The 24,846-nt window shown below is 38.1% G+C and overlaps 1 pseudogene; it reads right to left on the minus strand.

The window, feature by feature from the left end:
* Nucleotides 1-7,096: 7,096 nt before the first annotated feature.
* The window catches only part of LOC126335580 (ATP-binding cassette sub-family C member 4-like), a 361,394-nt pseudogene continuing 343,644 nt past the window's right edge, over nt 7,097-24,846 (minus strand).

Genomic DNA, 24,846 nt, shown 5'->3' on the forward strand with positions numbered 1-24,846 from the left:
CAAAGGACTTGGAAGAGCAGTTGAACGGAATGGACAGTGTCTTGGAAAGAGGACATAAGATGAACATCAACAAAAGCAAAACGAGAATAATGTAATGTAGTCAAATTAAATCGGGTGATGCTGAGGGAATTAGATTAGGAAATGAGACACTTAAAGTAGTAAAGGAGTTTTGCCATTTAGGAAGTAAAATAACTGATGATGGTCGAAGTAGAGAGGATATAAAATGTAGACTGGCAATGGCAAGGAAAGCGTTTCTGAAGAAGAGAAATTTGTTAACATCGAATATAGATTTATGTATCAGGAAGCCATTTCTGAAAGTATTTGTTTGGGGTGTAGCCATGTATGGAAGTGAAACATGGACGATAACTAGTTTGGACAAGAAGAGAATAGAAGCTTTTGAAATGTGGTGCTACAGAAGAATGCTGAAGATTAGATGGGTTGATCACATAACTAATGAGGAAGTATTGAATAGGAGGGCAGCTTGGAGGGTATAAATCGTAGAGGGAGACCAAGAGATGAATACACTAAGCAGATTCAGAAGGATGTAGGTTGCAGTAGGTACTGGGAGATGAAGAAGCTTGCACAGGATAGAGTAGCATGGAGAGCTGCATCAAACCAGTCTCAGGACTGAAGACAACAACAGCAAGGAAACATACAAGCAGTCTTTGTCCCTCACTTTATTTGGGTTGTGGAATAGAAAAAAGAATTATCAGTCGTGGTACAGACTAGCCTCTGCCACACACCATACAATGGCTTGCGATGTAAGCATGTAGACATAAATGTAAATTTAGTCTATGTATTAAAATGTCACTTCATCCATTTATAGGCTCACAAAACACAATGAAGAATGTTGTCTTATTTATTGAGAAAACAAAAGATGGAACTTCTCCTGCTGATTGTCTCTCAGTAAAAATCTTCGTATTAGCTTCTAATCTCTTCAGTGCACTTACTTCACAAGAATTATTTTAGAGGTTGTAATAGGTTTGCCCCCAACACTTAGAAGAAGTGGTAAAGAGGTCACGTCTCAGATCCCTTTCATTGCAGTATCGCTTAGATTAGATTAGATTAGATTCACTTTCATTCCAATTGAACCGTAGTGAGGAGGTCCTCCAGTATGTAGAACATGTCAGAAAACCAATAATACATGACAAATATCTACAACTGAAACAAATAAGCTTACCTGTTGTATTCTTATGAATCTTCCAGTCTTTGATGTACAGTATTTGAAACCACCTGATTTCCATGAGTAAGAGATGTCCCCCACCAAGTCACAAACCCCTGCTATATCTCTCGAAATCCCATTATGCTCTGACAGCACTCTTCAGTTAGTTAGAAGTCTGTCTAGTCCTCCACCCATCACTGACTAGGTAGAGAACTACCAGAACAGCAAAAATAGCATACTAACATAGATGACAAAATTCACAACCAAGCGAAGTATATGTGGACTGCATGAAGAAATTCAGAAACATAAAACCTACATTTAATTAATATCAAATTATGGTATACAAATATCAGAATGTATATGTTCTGATCTACTTTATTGTATTCTTACAATTGCTACTTTAGAAATATGATAGTGTAATGGTGTCAGAGAATTCGCTGACAGCACAGTCTCTCTCTCTCTCTCTCTCTCTCTCTCTCTCTCTCTCTCTCTCTCTGTGTGTGTGTGTGTGTGTGTGTGTGTGTGTGTGTGTGTGTGTGTGTGTGTGTGTGTGTGTCCTCATTATTTTTATAAGATCCAATGGCGTAAAACCACAAACTATAAAAACTTCACTAAGGTCACCTTGTAGAGAACTCGATATTACCACATCAATGGAGTAAAACCAACGGTCCATTGGAGTAGGTGGCCAGTGTTCAATGTCACTTGCAGACCTGTGTAAAGTTTTATCGCCCATACTGTAGGAGAACCATATCCCACAGACTATCAGTCACAAGAGTGGATTCCTATGTTGTTCTTTCATAAGCAGTTTGATAAATTCTTTTTCTGCTCAAACACATCCAAGCAGTGTATGACTACATCACTACAGTTTTGTACACTGCCAAACATTTTGTTTTTCCACCTTGCCTTTGAAGTACCAGTCAAGTGCTAAACCAGCATTAACACCTTTTTATCCATCAGCTGTCACAGAAAGCTGAATATCGCATGGTGTAAGTTAAGCTGCTCCTACAATACAAAGGTTTCTTGAAATAAAAGGTGGAGGTGGTGTTTCATATTGACAAAAATATGGAAGATATCACAACATATAGCAACTGAATGACATAGAAATAAGCAAACCTGGAGTAGAGAAGCAACTTAAAGAGTTGAAAACAAATAAACCCCCAGGCTCATGTGGAGTGACTGGAAAAAAGTGCAAGTGACTCCAGTATATAAGAAAGGTAAAAGAACGGACCCACAAAATTACAGGCCAATATCCCTAATTTCTGCTTGCTGCAGAATCCTGGACCATAGTCTCAGTTTGAATATAACAGACTTTTTTTTAGGCTAAGAAGCTTATTTGCACGAATCAGCACGGTTTTAGAAAGCATCGCTAGAACAAAACTCAGCTTGCCCTTTTCTCACATTATGTACTGAGAACTATGGATGAAGGGCAACAGGCAGATTTCATGCGTCTAGATTTTGAGAAACCATTTGACATTCCATTGCAGGCTGTTAATGAAGGTATGAGCATACAGAAGACGTTGACAGATATGTGAGTGGCTCGAAGACTTCTTAAATAATACAATCCAGTATGTTGCCCTTGACAGTGAGCGTTCATCAGAGACAAGGGTAACATCAGGAGTGTTGTTTTCTATATACATAAGTGATTTGGTGGATAGGGTGGGCAGACATCTGCGGTTGTTTGCTGATGATGCTGTGGTGTATGATAAGCTGTCAAAGTTGAGTGACTGTAGGAAGATACAAGATAACTTAGATGAAACTTTCAGTCTGTGTGATGAATGGAAGCTATACCTAAATGTGGAAAAATGTAAGTTTATGCAGATGAGTGGCAAGAACAAACTTGTAATGTTCAGACAGAGTATTACTAGTGTCCTGCTTGACACAATCAAGTTGTTTAAATATCTGGGCGTAACGTTGCAAAGTGATATGAAGTGTAGCGAGCATGTGAAAACTGTGCTATGGAAGGCAAATGGTCGACTTCAGTTTATTTGGAGAATTTTAGGAAAGAGTGGTTCACCCGTAAGGGAGACTCCATGTAGGACACTGGTGCGACGTATTCTCGAGTATTGCCCCAGTGTTTGGGATCTGAACCAGGTTGGATTGAAGGAAGATTTTGAAGCAATTCAGATGTGGCTGCTAGATTCGTTACCGGTAGGTTTGAACAACATATATGTGTTATCGATATACTTTGGGAACTCAAAAGGGAAAATTTAGAGAACTGGAATTTGAAGCTGACAGTAAAACGATTCTACTGCCCAACATACGTCACATTAAGGACCACAAAGAAAAGATATGAGAAATTAGGGCTGATACAGAGGCTTACAGATAGCAGTTTTTTCATCATTCTATTTGCAAGTGGAACGGGAGGGGAAATGACAAGTAGTTGTACAGGGTACCCTCTGTCACACAGCGTATGGTGACTTGCGAAGTATCTTGTAGATATATATGTAGATGACTTTGCAGCATTGTGGAACATCTCCAAACAACTCTCCAAAGGAGATTACCTCTACATTTAAGCCCATGTCATCTGTTTTGTCCAGTGTCAAGGTGTAGGGGTCAATTAATTGTTGCTAGTTCAAACATATGGTCAATGATGGTACCCCTTAGGGAACTGGCCACAAAGGACACTGGTTGCACAGGGTGTGTATGCCCGGGAACCTCATTCAGTCTGTCAAAGAGGCTATTCCAGCAGCCATTGAGGGAACACGATGCAACCGACTGCAGATTGTGGTGCATGTTGGAACAAATGATGCCTGCTGTCTGGGCTATGAGGTCATACTTGGCTCATTCGAGCAACTGGCGAGAAGTTTGAGAAGACCAGCCTTGTGTGTGGAGTATTAACAAAGCTCACAATTTGCAGTATTGTCACCAGAAGTAACCGTGACACTTTAATTCTGTAACAAGTGGAAGGACTGAACCAAAGACTTCAAAAGTTGTGACAAGCTAGGCTGTTCAGAGGTTGTGTCAAGCTAGGCTGTGACTTCCTCAACTTGCAACATAGGGTTGAGAACTGTAGGGTCCTCCTATGTGGGTCAGGTGTGCACTATACATTAGAGGCCACTACTCAGGTAGCAGATTGTGTGTGGAGAGCACACAAAGGTTTTTATAGATCAGGTGGCTGTCCATCCAGTCCAGATAATGATAGCTGTAGAAAACCCAGAAGTATCAGTGCAAGATTAAAGGAAGTGCCTCCTGCAGTTGAGGGTATTAAAATCCTAATGATAAACTGCTGAAGCATTCACAACAAAGTGCCAGAGTTTGAAGCGCTCATGGAAAGCAGTGAAGCTTACATAATACATGTATAAGGTACAGAAAGATGAAATACTTAACACCATTTTCAAGCATTTGTTAACAAACGAAAACCCAGGACATGTGTCCCACTTTAATCCTCAAACCACTGAAAAGATTATTGAAATAAATATTTTCAGTGTTGTTGGGAAATAGCTGAAATCACTTAAGTTGAACAAAGCTCCAGGGCCCAATGGAATCCCTATCAAATTCTATATGGAATTTGTGGCAGAATTAGCACCTCTTCTATTATCGATTGTAGATTCCTTAAATAAAAAATGCCCAGTAATTGGAAAAAGCATAGGTCACACCCATCTACAAGTGAGGTAATAGATGTAATCCACAAAACTACCATCCATATCCTTGACATCAATTTGTTGTAGAATCTGAGAACGTATTCTGAGCTCAAACATTATGCGGTATCTTGAGCAAAATGACCTCCTCAATGCCATCCAGCATGGATCCCATAAATGTTGATCACGTGAAACCCAACTCGCACCTTCCTCACATTACACTAAAAGCTTTGTATGAAGGCAGTTAGGTAGACTCAGTATTTCTTGGTTTCCGAAAAACCATTCGACTAGTTCCACACATATGCTTATACAATCATACGGAATAGCAAGAGAAATTTGTGACTTGACCTGAGGACTTTTGGTAGGGAGGATGTAGCATGTTATCTTGGATGGAGAGTCAGTGTCAGATGAAGAAGTATCTTTGGGTGTGCCCCAGGGAAGTCTATGCTGCCTATTAATGACCTCACAGACAATATTAATAGCAAAATCAGGCTTTTTGCAGATGATGCAGTTGTCTATAATGAGGAAGTAAGAAGCTGCAGAAATATTCAGTGAGATCTTTATAAGATTTTAAAGTGGTGCAAAGAATGGCAACTTTCTTTAATTGTTCAGAAATGTAAAGTTATACAAGTCACAAAACAACAAAGCATAGTATCTGATGATGAGTCACTGTTGGAACTGGCCAGCTCATACAAATACCCATGTGTAACACTTGGTAGGGATAGGAAATGGAATGATCACATAGGCTTATTTGTGGGTAAAGCTGGTAGTATACTTCAATTTATTGGTAGAATACAGGTGAACAATCAGTCTACAAAGGAGGCAGTGTACAAATCACTCGTGTAACTGGTTCTAGAATATTGCTCAAGACCTTTACCAAATAGGACTAATGGGATATTGAATGCATACAGAGAAGGGCAGCATGAATGGTCACAGGTTTGTTTGTTCCATGAGAAACTGTCAAGAGATACTGAAGAAACTGAGCTGGAAGACTCCTGAAAAAGACGTAAACTGTACCATTAACAAAATTTCAAGAACCAGCTATAAATGATGACTCTAGGAATATACTACAACCTCCTATGTATCACTCCCATAGGGATCATCAGGACAAGATTAGAATAATTACTGCATACACACAGGGATTCAAACAATCATTCTTCTGCACTCCATTATACTTATATGAACGGAATGGGAAAAAACCGTAATAACTGGTACAATGTGACATATCCTCTGCCATGAAACTCGTGGTTGTTTGCAGAGCATAGATGTCAGTGGGGATTTTAACCAGGCATATCATTTGTAAATAAATTACTTGACACACAATATAGCTTTGCATATTAGGGCATCCTGTCAGCTGACGCTGATGAAAAGTTGCATACTTAAATGCTACATGCAAGATTTCCCATGAGTTGTGATGGATAATTCAGATGAAAGTCTGCATTATGTTATTATCCATCTCTGGAAGCAGTCGGCAGAAAAGTTGTGTAGCAAATACACAGCTATACTGCTGCTGCCCTCCTTGGGCTTCCACACTTTCTCTTTGTAGCACTATGATATACATAGAGGTCAGTTGCTTATCTGCAGTATACCCAACTGACATTTATTGTAAGCTGTTCAGGCGGTTTTTGAAGTTGAGATAATATAAAACAATGTACCACACATATCTTTTAACTTATACATGAGCATGTTTTCCTAACATCAAAATGAAAACTATAACTTTTAGTCCTTATAACCTTATAGCAAGGCCCACAGTCACCCGATTGTGGGGCCTGGTGAACAGGGATAGGGGGTAGTCACACATCCCAGAGCTCCAGTGGCCAATTTTATGCAGCTTGTTTGGAAAACTTTGGCTCTGCATAGAATTTTAAAGCATAGTGAGGATGAAGTTACAGAGCTTGCTGAGAATCATGAGAAATCAGTAGTGCTAATGGTGAAATATTGCATTTATCAACCCAAGTAAGGAATGATTTTAAACATTAGTGGTTCTATTAGTTTCACCCTTTTTTTTCAGTTAAAGCAGTGTGTACATTGCATCCATTTAATAGACGTCACTATACAAGATGGGGATGGGCCCCTTTCAGCCTGGAGTTTGAATAATTGCCACCCCTGTCCAATCTCCTACAGTTAATTTCTCTATCATCTCTGAAGAAAAAAACCTATTGTTATGAAAACTGGATGTTCTGTGACCTATTTTATGTGTATTTATTTTTTTTTAAAATACATTATTGTACTTCCTGTAGGTACCTAATGGCCAGCATTTAGTCTCTCCATGACTTTAACAATTTTCTTAATTGAATTTCTCGTGTTATATAATATACACGTTGTAACACATTTAGTTCAGATATTTGTGCTGATACATAATGATAAAACTTTTATTTAAGAAAATTAAATGTTTATTATTAGAAAATATGTACAAGATATGGGTAGAAAATGCATAGGACACAGAGAAATAAAAACTACCTTATGAATTGCACAACCAATCAATGATAAGTCCAGGATGGAATAACAGCAATATTATGAAAAGGATAAATTGGAAAGCTATACATTTTAGCTTTCAGCCACAAGGCCTTCTTCTGAAGCAGAAAAAACATGCTCACACACATTCACACAAGCACAAATCACATTCACACGACCACTGTCACTTACCACTATGGCCAGATGCCACAGTAGCCAGAGGCAGTGATCATTTGTATGGGAGTTGTGCCTGTGTGAATGTGTTTGTCCTTTCCTGCTTCAGAAGGAGGCCTTTTAGCCAAAAGCTAAAATGTTTTGCAGTCTTTTAGTTGTACCTGTCTGTGGCTCATTGTCTCCTCTATATGGTGAGCAGCAATCTATTCTTTTCATAATACTGTTATTAATTGCACATATATATTTTCATACATCATTCTGTTCACACACAATAATCAGACCACAGAACACACAGCTCACAGAAGAAAAATACAGCCACATTATACAATATGACTAGAGTATAGCATATAAGGCACTTCTGCTGAGCGCAATGCAACTTTTTGTTGTTTGTTAATATGTCTCCATTTTTCCAGTGCTGATTCAGTCCGCAACATCTAATCTGGATTACTGTAAAGATCTATGGCTCCATGTATTTACACTATTCATTGTCTGAGAAAAAGAACCACAAGTTTCCCCAACTTTCAGCCAAGCTGCTATTTCACAGCAGGAATGTTCTTTGAACATATTTTGTGGTGCTTGTGAGTTTGTTATTGCTAAATTATGTATGAACTTAGGTGGCATCATGAATCTTTTTCTCTTCTCCAGTTGCTTAGCTTCCAAAAATGTACCAGCTTGATATAGCTGCAGTATGAGGATTGCACTGCTTCAAATAGGTTTTTTCCGCTTTTATTTGCCTCAAGGTTTCCTGTTGTAAGCCTGGAATGAGAAAAAAAGTATGCATTACTCAAATATCAAATATTTTGAATTTACCAGATATTAGACTTACGTTATAGGTTATTATGTCAGATAACCAAGAATTCAATAGACCAAAAAATTTAATTCATAAATTAAAAAAAGAAATCATACGTTCCACAGCCTTGTAAGCCAAAAACCGACTTGTAAGTAAATAAAGAACATCTGAATAGTCACAAAGAAATATTTATGTGCTGTAATTATGAAAAACACAAAAGTACAATTCATTGAAACATAACTTCCAACTGAAATCTGAAAAACAAAGATAACTGAAAAAGATTAAAAAATTGAAAGACAGTGAAAGACATGTTGTTGTTGTTGTTGTTGTTGTGGTCTTCAGTCCTGAGACTGGCTTGATACAGTTCTCCATGCTGCTCTATCCTCTGCAAGTTTCTTCATCTCCCAGAACGTACTGCAGCCTACATCCTTCTGAATCTGCTTAATGTATTCATCTTTTGGTCTCCCTCTACGATTTTTTCCCTCCACGCTGCCCTCCAATGCAAAATTTATGATCCCTTGATGCCTCAAAACATGTCCTACCAACCGATCCCTTCTTCTAGTCAAGTTGTGCCACAAACTTCTCTTCTCCCCAATCCTATTCAATACCTCCTCATTAGTTACGTGATCTACCCATCTAATCTTCAGCATTCTTCTGTAGCACCACATGTCAAAAGCTTCTATTTTCTTCTTGCCTAAACTATTTATCGTCCATGTTTCACTCCCATACATGGCTACACTCCATACAAATACTTTCAAAAACGACTTCCTGACACTTAAATCTATATTTGATGTTAACAAATTTCTCTTCTTCAGAAATGCTTTCCTTTCAATTGACAGTCTGCATTTTATAGCCCCTCTACTTCGACCATCATCAGTTATTTTGCTCTCCAAATAGCAAAACTCCTTTACTATTTTAAGTGTCTCATTTCCCAATCTAATTCCCTCAGCATCACCCAACTTAATTCGACTACATTCCATTACTTTGTTTTGCTTTTGTTGATCTTCATCTTATATCCTCCCTTCAAGGCACTGTTAAATCCATTCAACTGCTCTTCCAAGTCCTTTGCTGTCTCTGACAGAATTACAATGTCATCGGCAAACCTCAAAGAATTATTTCTTCTCCATGGATTTTAATACGTACTCTGAACTTTTCTTTTGTTTCCTTTACTGCTTGCTCAATATACAGATTGAATAGCATTGGGGAGAGACTACAAACCTGTCTCACTCACTTCCCAACCACTGCTTCCCTTTCATGTCCCTCGACTCTTATAACTGCCATCTGTTTATGTACAAATTGTAAATAGCCTTTCGCTCCCTGTATTTTACCCCAGACGCCTTCAGAATTTGAAAGAGGGTATTCCAGTCAACATTGTCAAAAGCTTTCTCTAAGTCTACAAATGCTAGAAACATAGGTTTGCCTTTCCTTAATCTTTCTTCTAAGATAAATCGTAGAGTCAGTATTGCCTCACGTGTTCCAACATTTCTATGGAATCCAAACTGATCTTCCTCGAGGTCAGCTTCTACCAGTTTTTCCATTCGTCTGTAAAGATTTCGTGTTAGTATTTTGCAGCTGTGACTTATTAAACTGATAGTTCAGTAATTTTCACATCTGTCAACACCTGCTTTCTTTAGTATTGGAATTATTATATTTTTCTTGAAGTCCGAGGGAATTTCACCTGTCTCGTATATCTTGCTCACCACATGGTAGAGTTTTGTCAGAACTGGCTCTCCCAAAGCTGTCAATAGTCCTAATGGAATGTTGTCTACTCCTGGGGTGTTGTTTCCACTTAGGTCTTTCAGTGCTGTGTTAAACTCTTCACGCAGTATCATATTTCCCATTTCATCTTCATCTACCTCCTCTTCCATTTCCATAATATTGTCCTCAAGAACATTGCCCTTGTATAGACTCTCTATATACTCCTTCCATCTTTCTGATTTCCCTTCTTTGCTTAGAACTGGGTTTCCATCTGAGCTCTTGATATTCATACAAGTGATACTTTTTTCTCAAAAGGTCTCATTAATTTTCCTGTAGGCTGTATCTATCTTACCCCTAGTGACATAAGCCTCTACATCCTTACGTTTGTCCTCTAGCCATCCCTGCTTAGCCATTTTGCACTTCCTGTCGATCTTATTTTTGAGATGTTTGTATTCCTTTTTGCCTCTTTCATTTACTGCATTTTTATATTTTCTCCTTTCATCAATTAAATTCAGTATCTCTTTGTTACCCAAGGATTTCTAGCAGCCCTCGTCTTTCTACCTACTTGATCCTCTGCTGTCTTCACTACTTCATCCCTCAAAGGTACCCATTCTTCTTCTACTGTCTTTCTTTCCCCCATTCTTGTCAATCGTTCCCTAATGCTCTCCCTGAAACTCTGTACAACCTCTGGTTCTCTCAGTTTATCCAGGTCCCATCTCCTTATATTCCCACCTTTTTGCAGTTTCTTCAGTTTTAATCTACAGCTCATAACCAATAGATTGTGGTCAGAGTCCACATCTGCCCCTGGAAATGTCTTACAATTTAAAACCTGGTTCCTAACTCTCTGTCTTACCATTATATAATCTATCTGAAACCTGTCAGTATCTCCAGGCTTCTTCCATGTATACAACCTTCTTTTATGATTCTTGAACCAAGTGTTAGCTCTGATTAAGTTGTGCTCCGTGCAAAATTCTACCAGACGGCTTCCTCTTTCATTTCTTAGCCTCAATCCATATTCACCTACTACGTTTCCTTCTCTCCCTTTTCCTACTGATGAATTCCAGTCACACATGACTGTTAAATTTTCATCTCCCTTCACTATCTGAATAATTTCTGTTACCTCATCATACATTTCATCAATTTCTTTATCATCTGCAGAGCTAGTTGGCATATAAACTTGTAATACTGTAGTAGGCGTGGGCTTTGTGTCTATATTGGCCACAATGCGTTCAATGTTTGTAGTAGCTTACCCACACTCCTATTTTTTTTATTCATTATTAAACCTACTCCTGCATTACCCCTATTTGATTTTGTATTTATAACCCTGTGTTCACCTGGCCAGAAGTCTTGTTCCTCCTGCCACCTAACTTCACTAATTCCCACTATATCTAACTTTAACCTATCCATTTCCCTTTTTAAATTTTCTAGCCTACCTGCCCGATTAAGGGATCTCACATTCCACACTCCGATCCATAGAATTCCAGTTTTCTTTCTCCTGATAACGACGTCCTCTGGAGTAGTCCCCGCCCGGAGATCCAAGTGGGGGACTATTTTATCTCCGGAATATTGTACCCAAGAGGACGACATCATCATTTAATCATACAGTAAAGCTACATGCCCTCGGGAAAAATTACGGCTGTAGTTTCCCCTTGCTTTCAGTCATTCGCAGTACCAGCACAGCAAGGCTGTTTTGGTTAATGTTACAAGGCCAGATCAGTCAATCATCCAGACTGTTGCTCCTGCAACTACTGAAAAGGCTGCTGCCCCTCTACAGGAACCACATGTTTGTCTGGTCTCTCAACAGATACCCCTCCATTGTGGTTGCAGCTACAGTACGGCTATCTGTATCGTTGAGGCACGCAAGCCTCCCCATGGTCCATGGTTCATGGGGGAGGGGGTTTAAAGACATAAGCTTGAGGAAATCATTGTCTTCAAAGTGTTCAGAAATGCAAGCCATAAGGTGAGAATTCAAGCCTACTCCTTCAGCATCAAGAAGTTGTATTGTGGTACTAAGCTGCCTTACTTCAAGGCAAAGCATATGAGAACATTTACACTGTTATGCTTATATGGAGAAGAGGATGAGATTGCATAGGGAGATTGCCATGGGTGGTACTTATCTTTTAATTTGTTACAAAGGGTGGATGAGTAAGATAAAATGATTACTGTGACCTTCTCCAATTTAAACAAGATTTGGCATGGTAATTTCTCACAATGTTTCCACTTTATGATTTTGTATTAAATCATTAAATCATACCAATCCCCTTAATCACTGTGGTAATAATATCTATCATTCTGACAAATATATGTAGGAGGGCAGTCATGAAGTATATTTTATGTGGACAATGAATGTTCAATGTCAAATTTATTTCTTATCACACAAGAATGTATAAGATTTATAGGGAAGTCAGGTACTACCAGATGATAATAAGATAATACCAAATGACAGAAAATCTTGGTTAGAGATGTGGATCAAACAAATGCCTAACAGGAATCTGATGAAATACTGGAGAACAGTTTACTAATACAGGAAAATATAAAGGGAAATAAGAAATACATTTTTACAAAAGCAGTGTGCAGTTCACACACACACACACACACACACACACACACACACACACACCTTCCCGGTTTGTCTGACAATTTTCAGGTGCTGTCTGTGGCTGACACTGTCGATGAGCCAGATGCTGTCACCTGTCCTGTTTCATAGGAAAACACTCAGCCTGCAAGATCTAGGCAATCACAGAGGGTGGGACTATAGGTAGTTGGGAGCTCCAGCATCAGGCACATTATGGCGCCCCTTAGGGACTTGGCCGACAAGGTGGGTAAAAAATCCAATGTGCTCTCTGTGTGCATACCGGGTGGAGTCATTCCAAGGTTTCGAGCGGCTAACAGAAGTGGTAAAGCCTGCCAGTCTTGCTTGCAAGATGAAAGCAGACCTGACCATTTGCAGCATACTTGACAGGACCCATTGCGGACCTCTGATACAGAGCTGAGTAGAGGGTCTGAATCAGAGGCTCAGATGGTTCTACGACTGTGTAGGCTGCAGAGTTTTCGACTTCTGCCAAAGGGTGGTTGGGTTTCGGGTTCCGCTGAATAGGTCAGGTGTCCATTATACGCGAGAGACAGGGAAGCAGGGGCTGTGTGGTGTGGACTAGGCAGTTTTTTATGTTAGAGGGTCTCAGGAAAACACAAGAAGGGCTTCAGTCACAAAGGGTGCAGGCTGAACACATGAAGAACGTAGATACAGGAACCATTGGTATAACATTTGTAAATTGTCATACCTGTGTTTGGAAAGTACCAAGCTCCAAGCGCTAATAGAAAGCACTGATGCTCAAATTGTTATAGGCACTGAAAGCTGTCTAAAGCCGGATATAGGCTCAGCTGAAATTTTTAAATGTTTATGAAGAACCTAATGGTGTTCTGAAAGGATAGGCAGTGCCATGTTTGTTGCTGTTAGAAGTAGCTTAATGTGAGTTAGTATGGGCAGAGGTCATTGTTAGCAACTGGAATAAAATAATAATAAGGTCCTTTTACTGACCTCCCAATTCAGTTGCTGAAAGGTTAAAAGAAAACTTGAGTTTCATTTCAAACACGTACCCGACTCATATGATAAGTTGGTGGAGACTTTAATTTACCCTCAATATGGTTGTGAAAATACATGTTTAATTCTGGAGGTATGCATAAAATATCATCTGAAATTGTGCTAAATGCATTCTATGAAAATTATTTCGAGCAGTTAGTACATGAGCCCATGCAAATAGTAAATGGTTGTGAGAACACACTTGACCTCTTAGCAACAAATAATCCTGAGTTAATAACGAGCATCAAAACCGATTCAGGGTTAGTGAACACTGGGCTGTCATAGCAAGACTGAATATTGTAATCCCCAAATCCTCAAAAAATAAGCGAAAAATATACCTATTCCAAAAAGCAGATAAAAATTCGCTTGAAGCCTTCCTAAGAGACAATCTCCACTCATTCCAAATTAATAATATAAGTGTAGACCAGATGTGGCTTAAATTCAAAGAAATAGTATTGGCAGAAATTGATAAGTTTATACCAAATAAATTAACAAACGATGTAGCTGATCCTCCTTGGTACACAAAACGGGTTAGAACACTGTTGCAGAAACAATGAAACAAACATGCCAAAATTAAACAAACGCAAAATCCCCAAGATTGGTAATCTTTTATAGAATCTCGAAATTTAGTGCGGACTTCGATGCGAGATGCCTATAACAGTTTCCACAACGAAACTTTGTCTCGAAGCCTGACAGAAAATCCAAAGAGATTCTGGTCGTATGTGAAGTATGTTAGTGCCAATAAACAATCAATGCCTTCTCTGAGCGATAGCAATGGAGATGCTATCGAAGGCAGTGCTGCCAAAGCAGAGTTACTAAACACAGCCTTCCAAAATGCCTTCACAAAAGAACATGAAGTAAATATTTCAGAATTCGAATCGAGAACAGCTGCCAACATGAGTAGCATAGAAGTAAATATCCGCGGAGTAGTGAAGCAACTCGTATCACTTAATAAAAGCAGGTCTTCTGGTCCAAACTTTATACCAATTACATTGCTTGCCGAGTATGCTGATGCATCAGCTCTATACTTAACAATCATATACAACTGTTTGCTCAATGAAAGATCCGTACCCAAAGACTGGAAAGTTGCACAGGTCACACCAATATTCAAGAAAGGTAGTAGGAATAATCCATTAAATTACAGGCCCATATCATTAATGTCGATATGCAGCAGGGTTTTAGAACATATATTGTGCTCGAACATTATGAATTACCTTGAAGGAAATGGTCTATTGACACACAGTCAACACGGGTTTAAAAAACATCGTTCCTCTGAAACACAAATAGATCTTTACTCACATGAAGTGCTGAGTGCTACTGACAAGAGATTTCGAATTGATTCCGTATTTCTGTATGTCCAGAAGGCTTTTGACACTGTACCACACAAGCGGCTCGTTGTGAAATTGCGTGCTTATGGAATATCATCTCAGTTATGTGACTGGATTTATAATTTCCTGTCAGAGAGGTCACAGTTCATAGTAATTGATGGAAAGTCATTGAGTAAAACAGAAGTGATTTTTGGCGTTCCCCAGGGTAGTGTTGTGGGCCCTTTGCTGTTCCTTATCTATATAAATGATTCTGGAGACAATCTGAGCAGCCATCTTTGGTTGTTTGCAGACGACGCTGTCATTTATCGACTAATAAAGTCATCAGAAGTTCAGAACAAACTGCAAAACAATTTAGATGAGATATCTGAATGGTGCGAAAAGTGGCAGTTGACCCCAAATAATGAAAAGTGTGAGGTCACCCACATGAGTGCTAAAAGGAACTCGTTAAACTGAGATTACACAATTAATCACTCTAATCTAAATCCATAAATTGAACTTAATACCTAGGTATTACAATTACAAACAACTTAAATTGGAAAGAATACATAGAAAATGTTGTGGGGAAGGCTAACCATAAACTGCGTTTTATTGGCAGGACACTTAGAAAATGTAACAGACCTACTAAGGAGACTGCCTACACTACACTTGTCCATCCTTTTTCGAATACTGCTGTATGATGTGGGATCCTTACCAGATAGGATTGATGGAGTACATCGAAAAAGTTCAAAGAAAGGCAGCAGTTTTTGTATTATCACGAAATATGGGAGAGAATGTGACAGAAATGATACAGGATTTGGGCTGGAAATCATTAAAAGAAAGGTGTTTCTCACGAAATTCCAATCACGAACTTTCTCGTGCAAATGTAAAAATATTTTGTTGACACCAACCTACATAGGGAGGAATGATCACCACGATAAAATAAGGGAAATCAGAGCTCGTATGGAGCTATACGAGATTGGAATAATAGACAATTGTGAAGGTGGTTCGATAAACCCTCTGCCAAGCACTTGAATGTGATTTGCAGAGTATCCATGCATATGTAGACATAGAATTGGAGCCAAAGCACTCCTTTGCGGTCTCCATTGACTACGCTGTCCTGGAAAGTTGATGAAGAACCTGGATTCTGCAGAATGGAGGTGATGAGTGTGGTTAGACCTAAATCTTTCATCACATTGCAGACATTGACTCGTAGTAGCTGGTGATTGACCATATCATACACCACTGATAAGTCTACAAATGCCACTCCTGTCACCTTCCGAGCTTCAAACCCACCTTCCATAAACTGTGCGAGATTTAGCAGTTGCCCAGTACAGCTTTTAACTGGATGAAATCCAGATTGCTGATGTATAAGTGAGGGGTCAATTGCACGTGATAGGTGGTTCAAAATCAGTCTTTCCAGCAATTTGTTAAGATGACAAAGTAGTGCAACTGATCTAAAATTCTTTGGATCATTTCCTTCTTTGCCAGGTTTCTCACTTGACTCTTTCGCTATATCTTTGGAATTTGGTTTCCGCTTACACAGTTATTGAGAAGTTGGAGAATCCATTTCTTTGTATTTAAGCTGAAGTGTTTGATTTGCTCAGTTCGTGTATCATCCTAGCCAGCTGATTTGCCATTTTTACTTTTTTTCAGCGCCTTCTGTAGTTTTTCCATGATGAATGATGATGTAAGGTCATTACTCTCCTCTTGCTCTTTTCTTTGCAATTTCTGTTTTTGTAATTTGTGTGTTGGCTCCCCATTCATCAGTAACTGATGTGCTATTTGATTGGCAGTGATATTATGATGTGTAATTAGTCGGATCATTGTTTAGGCAGCTCAGAAATCTCCAAGCTTTATGGCTTTCTATAGTTTTTATCCACTTATCCCTATTTTCTCCCTTACAGAGGAAATAAGCTTGTTTCCTGCTTCCACAGTTGATTCACTGAAAGGGTTTACTTCAAATAAGTAGCTATCTCTGAACAGTCAAAGTGACTGTGTCTGTGATACAATATCCTTAGGCAATGTCTATCTTCAGGAGTTCTAGAGCGTCTATCATCAGGAGTTCTGGGAACTGGGGTGATGCAAAACCTTTTTTGATGTGTGAATATAACCACATTTTTACCCTTAGGTAAAGTCAGGACACTATTTTTCCATCCTGAACCACAGTTATTCATTATTCAAGAGAAATAGGGGACATGTTTGTTTTAAGTTATGTTTTATTTAAACAAAACATTTCAGAATAGTTAGTCATTGAATTTGTGGAATATACAGTTGAATAGGCTTTATGTTACAAGGATATTGTGAATTTGACTGAAATTGATAAGCTACATAAAGTAATAAGTACAGCTGTGTATCATACAATGCAGCATCAAACATTTATGGAAGCATGGCCAACACCATCTACACAAACTGTTTCTCTACATAATTAGTATGATAGTGTCATTAGCAACATTACATTAATGAATCCACCTTCAGAGTGCTAGAAAAGTGACATGCAGTTTAACAGTAGACATACACTCATTATCAAATCTTTTGGAAATTCCATTGTATGTTTTCCCTAGTGAGGTAAGTTTTATTCCTGTGGTAAAGATTTACAGTTTGAACCTCTGCTTTCGATTTGGGAAAAATTGGCTCTATCCATGCAAGAAGGACGCAATTGACACTCTAACATTTTTGTTTCATAATCATAACTTTATGGTCCACTACAAAAATAGGTGGTTATTATACTGCAGGCAGCTTTTTAAAAAACTGTGAAACAACACTAAAAAACCATTTGGTTAATTTAAAAAAAATATATCTTTTAAAAACTGCAATGAGGAAAATGGATCTACAGTAAGAAGTAATTTACACATCTCCATCTTCATAGAGGGGTTTCACTACTTTTTAATTCTAGCAGGCTATTTTCAGACTATTAAACGAAAATTTCAGTCCTTAAACAATGTAAAGTGGGTGTTTAGTGAAATATGTACTGTTGTAGTCATAGCAAATACAATATTTCAAATATTGTGTAATGGAGACAGAAATGCTACCACTCTTGGAAGTATTCAAAGTAACAAGTTTAAAACCATTGTACCCATTTTCTTTCTAATTATGTTATCATTCTTTTGGATCTATTTTGTTCTTTCAAAAGCTGCCTATCATGTGAAATTTACTACTTTAATCAAGGGGATTCCAAAGTAAAATTTAAAATATATTACAATGTTATACATTACCTTACATACGTTAGTTCATGTGGCATAACAGCAGAATATGAATGATAGATGAATATGTAGTAAATAGACAATAAACCTCTCTTTTTGTTGGTGTGGATTATATTGCATTTATCCACTTCAAATGTCAGCCAGCATTTGCAAACAACAGATTGCCTTGTCTGTTTGCTTATAGGTACTGAGAAACTGTTAAAAGCTATTCTCTACATCTACATCTACATGACTACTCTGCAATTCACATTTAAGTGCTTGGCAGAGGGTTCATCGAACCACAATCATACTATCTCTCTACTATTCCACTCCCGAACAGCGAGCGGGAAAAATGAACACCTAAACCTTTCTGTTCGAGCTCTGATTTCTCTTATTTTATTTTGATGATCATTCCTACCTATGTAGGTTGGGCTCAACAAAATATTTTCGCATTCGGAAGAGAAAGTTGGTGACTGAAATTTCGTAAAAAGGTCTCGCCACGACGAAAAACGTCTATGCTGTAATGACTTCCATCCCAACTCGTGTATCATATCTGCCACACTCTCTCCCCTATAACGTGATAATACAAAACGAGCTGCCCTTTTTTGCACCCTTTCGATATTATGTTGATTATGTTGATCTCTAAAATATTGTTGATGAGAGGGGCAAAAATCTCAACAAATAAAACATTCCACTCACCTCTTCTGCTACTTTAGCCAATTGGGCAGCCATTGACTCCCCTGTTTGTTCAACCATTTTGTAGAAATAGCCCTCTGGGAATTGTAGCAGTACATGAGGATGTGCATATTCCTATAAAAAGCATGAAATATTATTTTTGAATGAACATCAGCTATAATAAATAGAGTTATGAGGTAACTTAGGCTACTGAAATTACAGAGTATTATAAAATAAACACAGAAACATCCACAGTAAGATGTCAGAACCAACACATTCATTTGCCAAATTTTACAGGTATTAAAAAACAAAATAACAGCAGCTACTGTTATCTGTGATCTGTCTAAGGTATTTTATGTTGTGAATCACAATATTCTCCTAGATAACTGAGGTATAATGGAACTGGTGGTATAGCCAACCAATGGATAATATCATATCTAATCAAACACGGCAAGTTGTATTTCATAATTCTATCAATGTAAATAGGCAAGACTCTTCTTACAAGGGGAAATTACTTATAAGGTTCCACAACACCCAATCTTAGGTCTACTAATGTTATGTTTAAATGACGTTCCCACTAATATACAACAAGAAGAGTTAGTTCTTTTTACAGATGACACTAGGTATAGTCATAACATCAACAGAACTCTATCTACACTTCCCTTGCCCTTAATTCATCACAAATAAACACAAATTTCTGGACATAGTTGTTGATAAACACCTGTCATGGAAAGACCATATAGACCACATTTGTAAGAAAACCAGTACAAAGTGTATCTACTGAATAAAAAGAATCTAAGTCTTTATAGACCAGAATAGTTTGAGACAAATATACTTTGGAGTGATACATCCATATCTTAAGCATGGTATTGAGATACAGGGTGGGGCACCAGCTATCTATACAGACAGCCTTTTCAGACTGCAAAAAAAGGCAGTAAGTGATAGCCGAGGTAAGCAGGAGAGAGCCTTATAGAGAAATCTTCAGAAAATATAAAATACTACCCACCTACGCTATATACATCATGTAGGCAATAATGTTTGTGAAACAAAATCCAGAATATAATGTAACAATTAATATGTACATAGGTACAATACATGGGGAAAGGAAAATTTTGACAGAATTGCAAGTAAAAAAATGGTGCAGACCATAGTCCACTTACAATAGGAACCATCTTTTATAAGAGACTTCCATCTGACCTCAAGACAGTTAATTTAAAAAGTTTAAAGAATAAATTTTAAGCATTTATTAATGGAGAAAGGCTATCATTCAGTAGAAGATTTCAAGTTGCAATATCCCTTTGTAAAACATTTTATATAAGTTTATTTTTGCAACACAAAAATGATAATTTCTTATCTTCACCCATTACATCAAAGTAAGAGCAAACATGGAAAATCCAGGAGGGAAAGTAACAATGTTGTGAAAAGGAAAGTTACCACTCACCATATAACAGAGATGCTGGGTCGCAGACAGGCTCAATAAAAAGACTGTCACAAATATATCATTCGGCCAGTAAGGCCTTCATCAAAATTAGACGACAAACACACGTACATACACACTCATGCAAATGCAACTCACACACACATGACTGCAGTCTCAGGTAACAGCATATAAAGCAAAAGTTTGTTTTTGCAACAAAAAATGATAATTTCTGGCCTTCACTACTTATATCAATGTTGCACTTACATACATTAACTAAACCTTTGTATGTGTGAACTATAATTTATGACAATGTCCAAAAACTGATTGTCTATGGACTGCAAAGAAACAAATAAAATAAATGAATAAAATTATTGTAATCAATTCAAACACACACACAGCAACAGAAGAAATGATAAATAATGTTCCTAAAATGTTTGTGGGTGATTTTCTATAATCTCTCTCTCTCTCTCTCTCTCTCTCTCTCTCTTCCTCCCTCTCTCTCTCTTTCTCTCTCAAACACAACCTATTCAGTGCTGTACATCAAGAGGTACTACACTAATGATAAATGTATCTCTTGGTGAGGAAATAATAACTAGGATGGGAACTACAAAATTGTTAAATAAGAATTTGTTCTACAGCATCTAAAACAACTTAAAGTTATCTTTAGCAGAAAAGGGATGCACAGTGCCACCAGCAAAAATTTTGATCACTTATCCAGTGATATAAAATGTCTGACAGACAGCAAAATTAAAGTTGAAAACAAATTGAAAAATTTTCTTCTTGACAACTCCTTCTGTTGTAGGAGAGTTTCTATTTTTGTAATAAGTAGATGGTAGGGGTAGGAATTAGTGAGTCCTGTCTATATTATTTTTCTTAAAAAAAAGAGCTTGTGAATTGTCATCATGTAGTCAAATTTACATATGGATGTCTAATGTGATTGCAAAATGTCTCATTCCACATAATTACACTTAGTCATAAAAATGAGCCATGGAACATGAAAATAAGTAACACCAGTAAAACTCTCAGCAGCCTTAGAGTGCAGTCGTGTGTGTGTGTGTGTGTGTGTGTGTGTGTGTGTGTGTGTGTGTGTGTGTGTGTGTATGTGTGTGTGTGTGTGTGTGTGTGTGAATGTGAGTTGCATTTGCATGAGTGTTTGTGTGTATGTTCTGACTCTGATGAAAGCCTTGTTGGCTGACAGCTTGCTTATTTTCTGTCAGTATTTTTGTTGTGCGAATCTGCCACTCAGCATCTCCACTGTATGGTAGGTAATGACTATCCTTTCCCTAATACTGTTGATTTGGTCAAACAATGGAAAATCCAGGATAGAATGTAAGAATATTAGGGAAGGAAAGTTGCTACTCACTATATAGCGGAGATGCTGAGTCATGTCAGCTGCCTCAGACAACTGAAACCACTCTTAGTGTGGTTTCAGGTGTCTGAGACTGCTGCCGTGTGTGCAAGTTACGTTTGCATGAGTGTGAGTGTGTGCGCTTGTGTGTATGTGTGTATATTGCTGAGAGAGGTGTTAATGGCCAAAAGCTATAATTGTGTGAATCTTTTTGTTGTGCCTATCGCAACTCAGTATCTCTGCTGTAGGATGAGTAGCAACTTTCCTTCTTTAATATTGTTAATTTTGTCACGTGGACCCACAGAAATTTAGGAGCAGAGATGTTTTCCATTAAAGTCAAATGTTTTGTGCTTTTTTACAACGATTATCAGCAACATTTGTGAAAAAATAAGGAAAATAAAATGTAAAACAACAATCGAAATACGATATTGCTGTGCCTATGTTAAGAAGAACGATGCGGTTCTTTTGGACAGGCATGCAAGCACTGTGATGACTATGGTCCATTATGAAATACATTCACAGTTGCATATACGAATACCAATAAGCTGACAATGAAAAGTTGTGCCAGACTGGGATTTGAACCCAGATTTCCTGCTTTATGTGGGTGGTTGTGTTAATTTCTTTGGCCACCTGAATGAACAGACACAATGTATTCATATAAATAATAATGATAATTTGTTTACATCAGTAGTTAGTACAACAGTTTTCATTAGGTCATGAACCTTATGCTCCTTCTCCAACCCCTCCCCAACCCTCCAAAAAACTGATGTGCAGAAATTACAGAAAAAATTGTACATGATGTGACTGCTCTGATAGAACAGGATAAGTTGTAATGAGACAGGAGTAATACATGCAGGATAGATGTTTCAAACAGCTCTTGCATCTGAGTCTTCCATGGGACAAGAGGTTGTGAGTACCTATGGCATAAGGATGGACTAGGATATTGTGCAAAGTGGGTGGGTGACACTATAACACTTTGGGAGGGATAGAAAGTATTGTGAGTAGGATGTTCCTAATTTTTGGGCATGATGATAAGTAGCCAAAGCCCTGCAAAAGATATCCATCAATTGCCCCCAGGAACCAGTTGCAGAGGAGAACTTCCATTATCACTCGGTATCATCTTGGATTGCAACAACTGAACCATATCTTTAATAGGTGATTCAACTATGAAGGGCAGTCAAATGAAAACTGAACACCAACCAAAATAGGACAATGGAATGGTTCCATTCAAAATCACACCACATACATTAAGGCATTTATCCCAAATGGGAGATGAAATGGTCAATTTCTATTTTTTAGAAAACTCAGCTGGCCACTGTCAGCTGCCCAACAGCATCCATTCTAGCTCTTTCTCATCCAACTGAATCTGATGTCTGCACATATCTCTCTTCTGGTTGCCACAGATGTGAAAATCAAGCAGTGAAAGATCAAACTGTGCAGTGTATGTTGCAGTGTTCCCCAAGCAAATCTGCTGAAGTGTAGCCTTTGTCTGTTTGGCAGTAGCGGAGGGGGGGGGGGGGGGTACTGTGCAAACAGAATTAGTCTGTCTGACTGCATTCCAACAGCCTGAGGACAAACAGCAAAGCCAACAGTAAAACGTCTCACATCTCCACCACAAAAGAAATTCACACAAGTTCCAGTAAGGCCATGATGACCTTCTTCTTTGACTTCAGAGCATCCTGCCTGTCCAGTTCCTCGAGGATGAAACCATAATCAATGTGTAGTGCTATGAATACACTTCACAGAAACTGTGACATGCCATAAAGCCAAAGAGCCCAGGAATGCTGTGACACAGGGTCATCCTGTTGCACAATAATTCCCCCCCCCCCCCCCCCCCCATTGCCAATCAGATGAAGGCTGTACTTTGGCTATGTGGCTGGGAAACTCTGCAACATCTTTGTACAACACAGATCTTTCACCATGTGCTTTTCAGGTCTTTTGTGACAATGAATTCAGTTGGATGAGGAAGTGCAAGAGTGAGTGCGGCTGTAGATCTGTCAGCAGCCAATTATACATATTGTAATGCCTGGAAATCAGTAACGTCCTACCCACAATCCTTCCTAAACTGCCCCTCCCACTGCTGGAGTGTTATTCCATCCTTCCTCAGATTTCCCACTTCCTCTTCCCTCTCGTTCACTCCAAATGACATAACCTCTCACTCCAGTTGTGTTGCATTGCGTGAAATATATAGTCAGTTGGGGCATTGTAACTGTACAGTTTCGTGTTTGTGTATTTTGGATTAGATTGGATTTACTTTCATTCCAATTGATCTGTAGTGAATTTCAATTGATCTTTAGTGAGGAGGTCCTTCAGGATGTAGAACATGTCAGAAACAATAATACATGACAACTATTTACAACTGAAACAAATAAGCTAATGTACCTTCCACAGCTCCCAAGTAGAATGATCGTCTCTTTTTTTTTTAATGGACACTATATGAAAGAATCATTTTACAAACACTAGTGCACTGAATTTAAAATAAAAAAGTTTTTTATTTATATTTTATTTATTTATAAGGTCTGTACTCTACCTCCCAAGTAGGATTTCAAAATCTAGCAAAGACATATGGCTTATTTATGTGCCTGTCAATGATGTAGCAGCTCAACTATTCAGCGAGTTGTTACTTTTACTAATTAAAGTATGTATGAAACTAAGATATATTACCCAATCATTTCGTAAGTATCAACAGACATTCTTGTCACACCTCAAGTAATTTATTAATACATGTATAGAAATACTGTGTCAATGAATAGTGGCAAAAGATGTTTTTAATAATACTGCTGTTTATTGTGTATACTTACCACCATAGTCCCAGAATCCATAACGAGTACTTTATCAGAATCCATAATTGTGTTCAGTCTGTGAGCAATTGTTAGCACTGTACATGCCTTGAACTTTGTACGGATTGTGGTTTGAATGAGTCCATCAGTTCTGTGCAAACAAACAACACTGTAAAGCTAATGTGCTATGAAGTACAGGTTACATACTCTAGTATCTATAAATGCATTTATGTTAAGCATATAATTAATTTTTAATCATTTTAGAACTTGATTTGTTTCCTTTAAAGACACATTAATGAAAAACCAAACAAACAAACACCCTTTGATCAGAGAAAATATATTGGCAAGTCAGCCAGTAAAGGCAAATATTGTTGTGCTGTTCAGTTTGTTTTTCTGCATCTGCTCTGTCACTTCAGTAATTTGATCTACTTGTAGTGATTTCAGTGCATTTTATTATAACTGTTGTCAGTATGCACCAAGAAAGAAATGAGGGGATTTTCAGTATTCTGAAGGGACTGAAGTTGAAGAGATTATTTAGAGTGCTGCTTTACCATTGTCCATTGTCACAGTGAACTAAAAATTGACCATTGGATAAATTGCTTTAAAGTAGTCACGTGTCTGTCTGCAATGAAGTGCATCAAGTAGGATATGCATAAAACACTTGATCAGATATTTACCAACAAACAAAGCTGTGCATACAA

Source organism: Schistocerca gregaria, chromosome 2 (genome assembly GCF_023897955.1).
Source record: "Schistocerca gregaria isolate iqSchGreg1 chromosome 2, iqSchGreg1.2, whole genome shotgun sequence".
Taxonomy (NCBI): domain Eukaryota; kingdom Metazoa; phylum Arthropoda; class Insecta; order Orthoptera; family Acrididae; genus Schistocerca; species Schistocerca gregaria.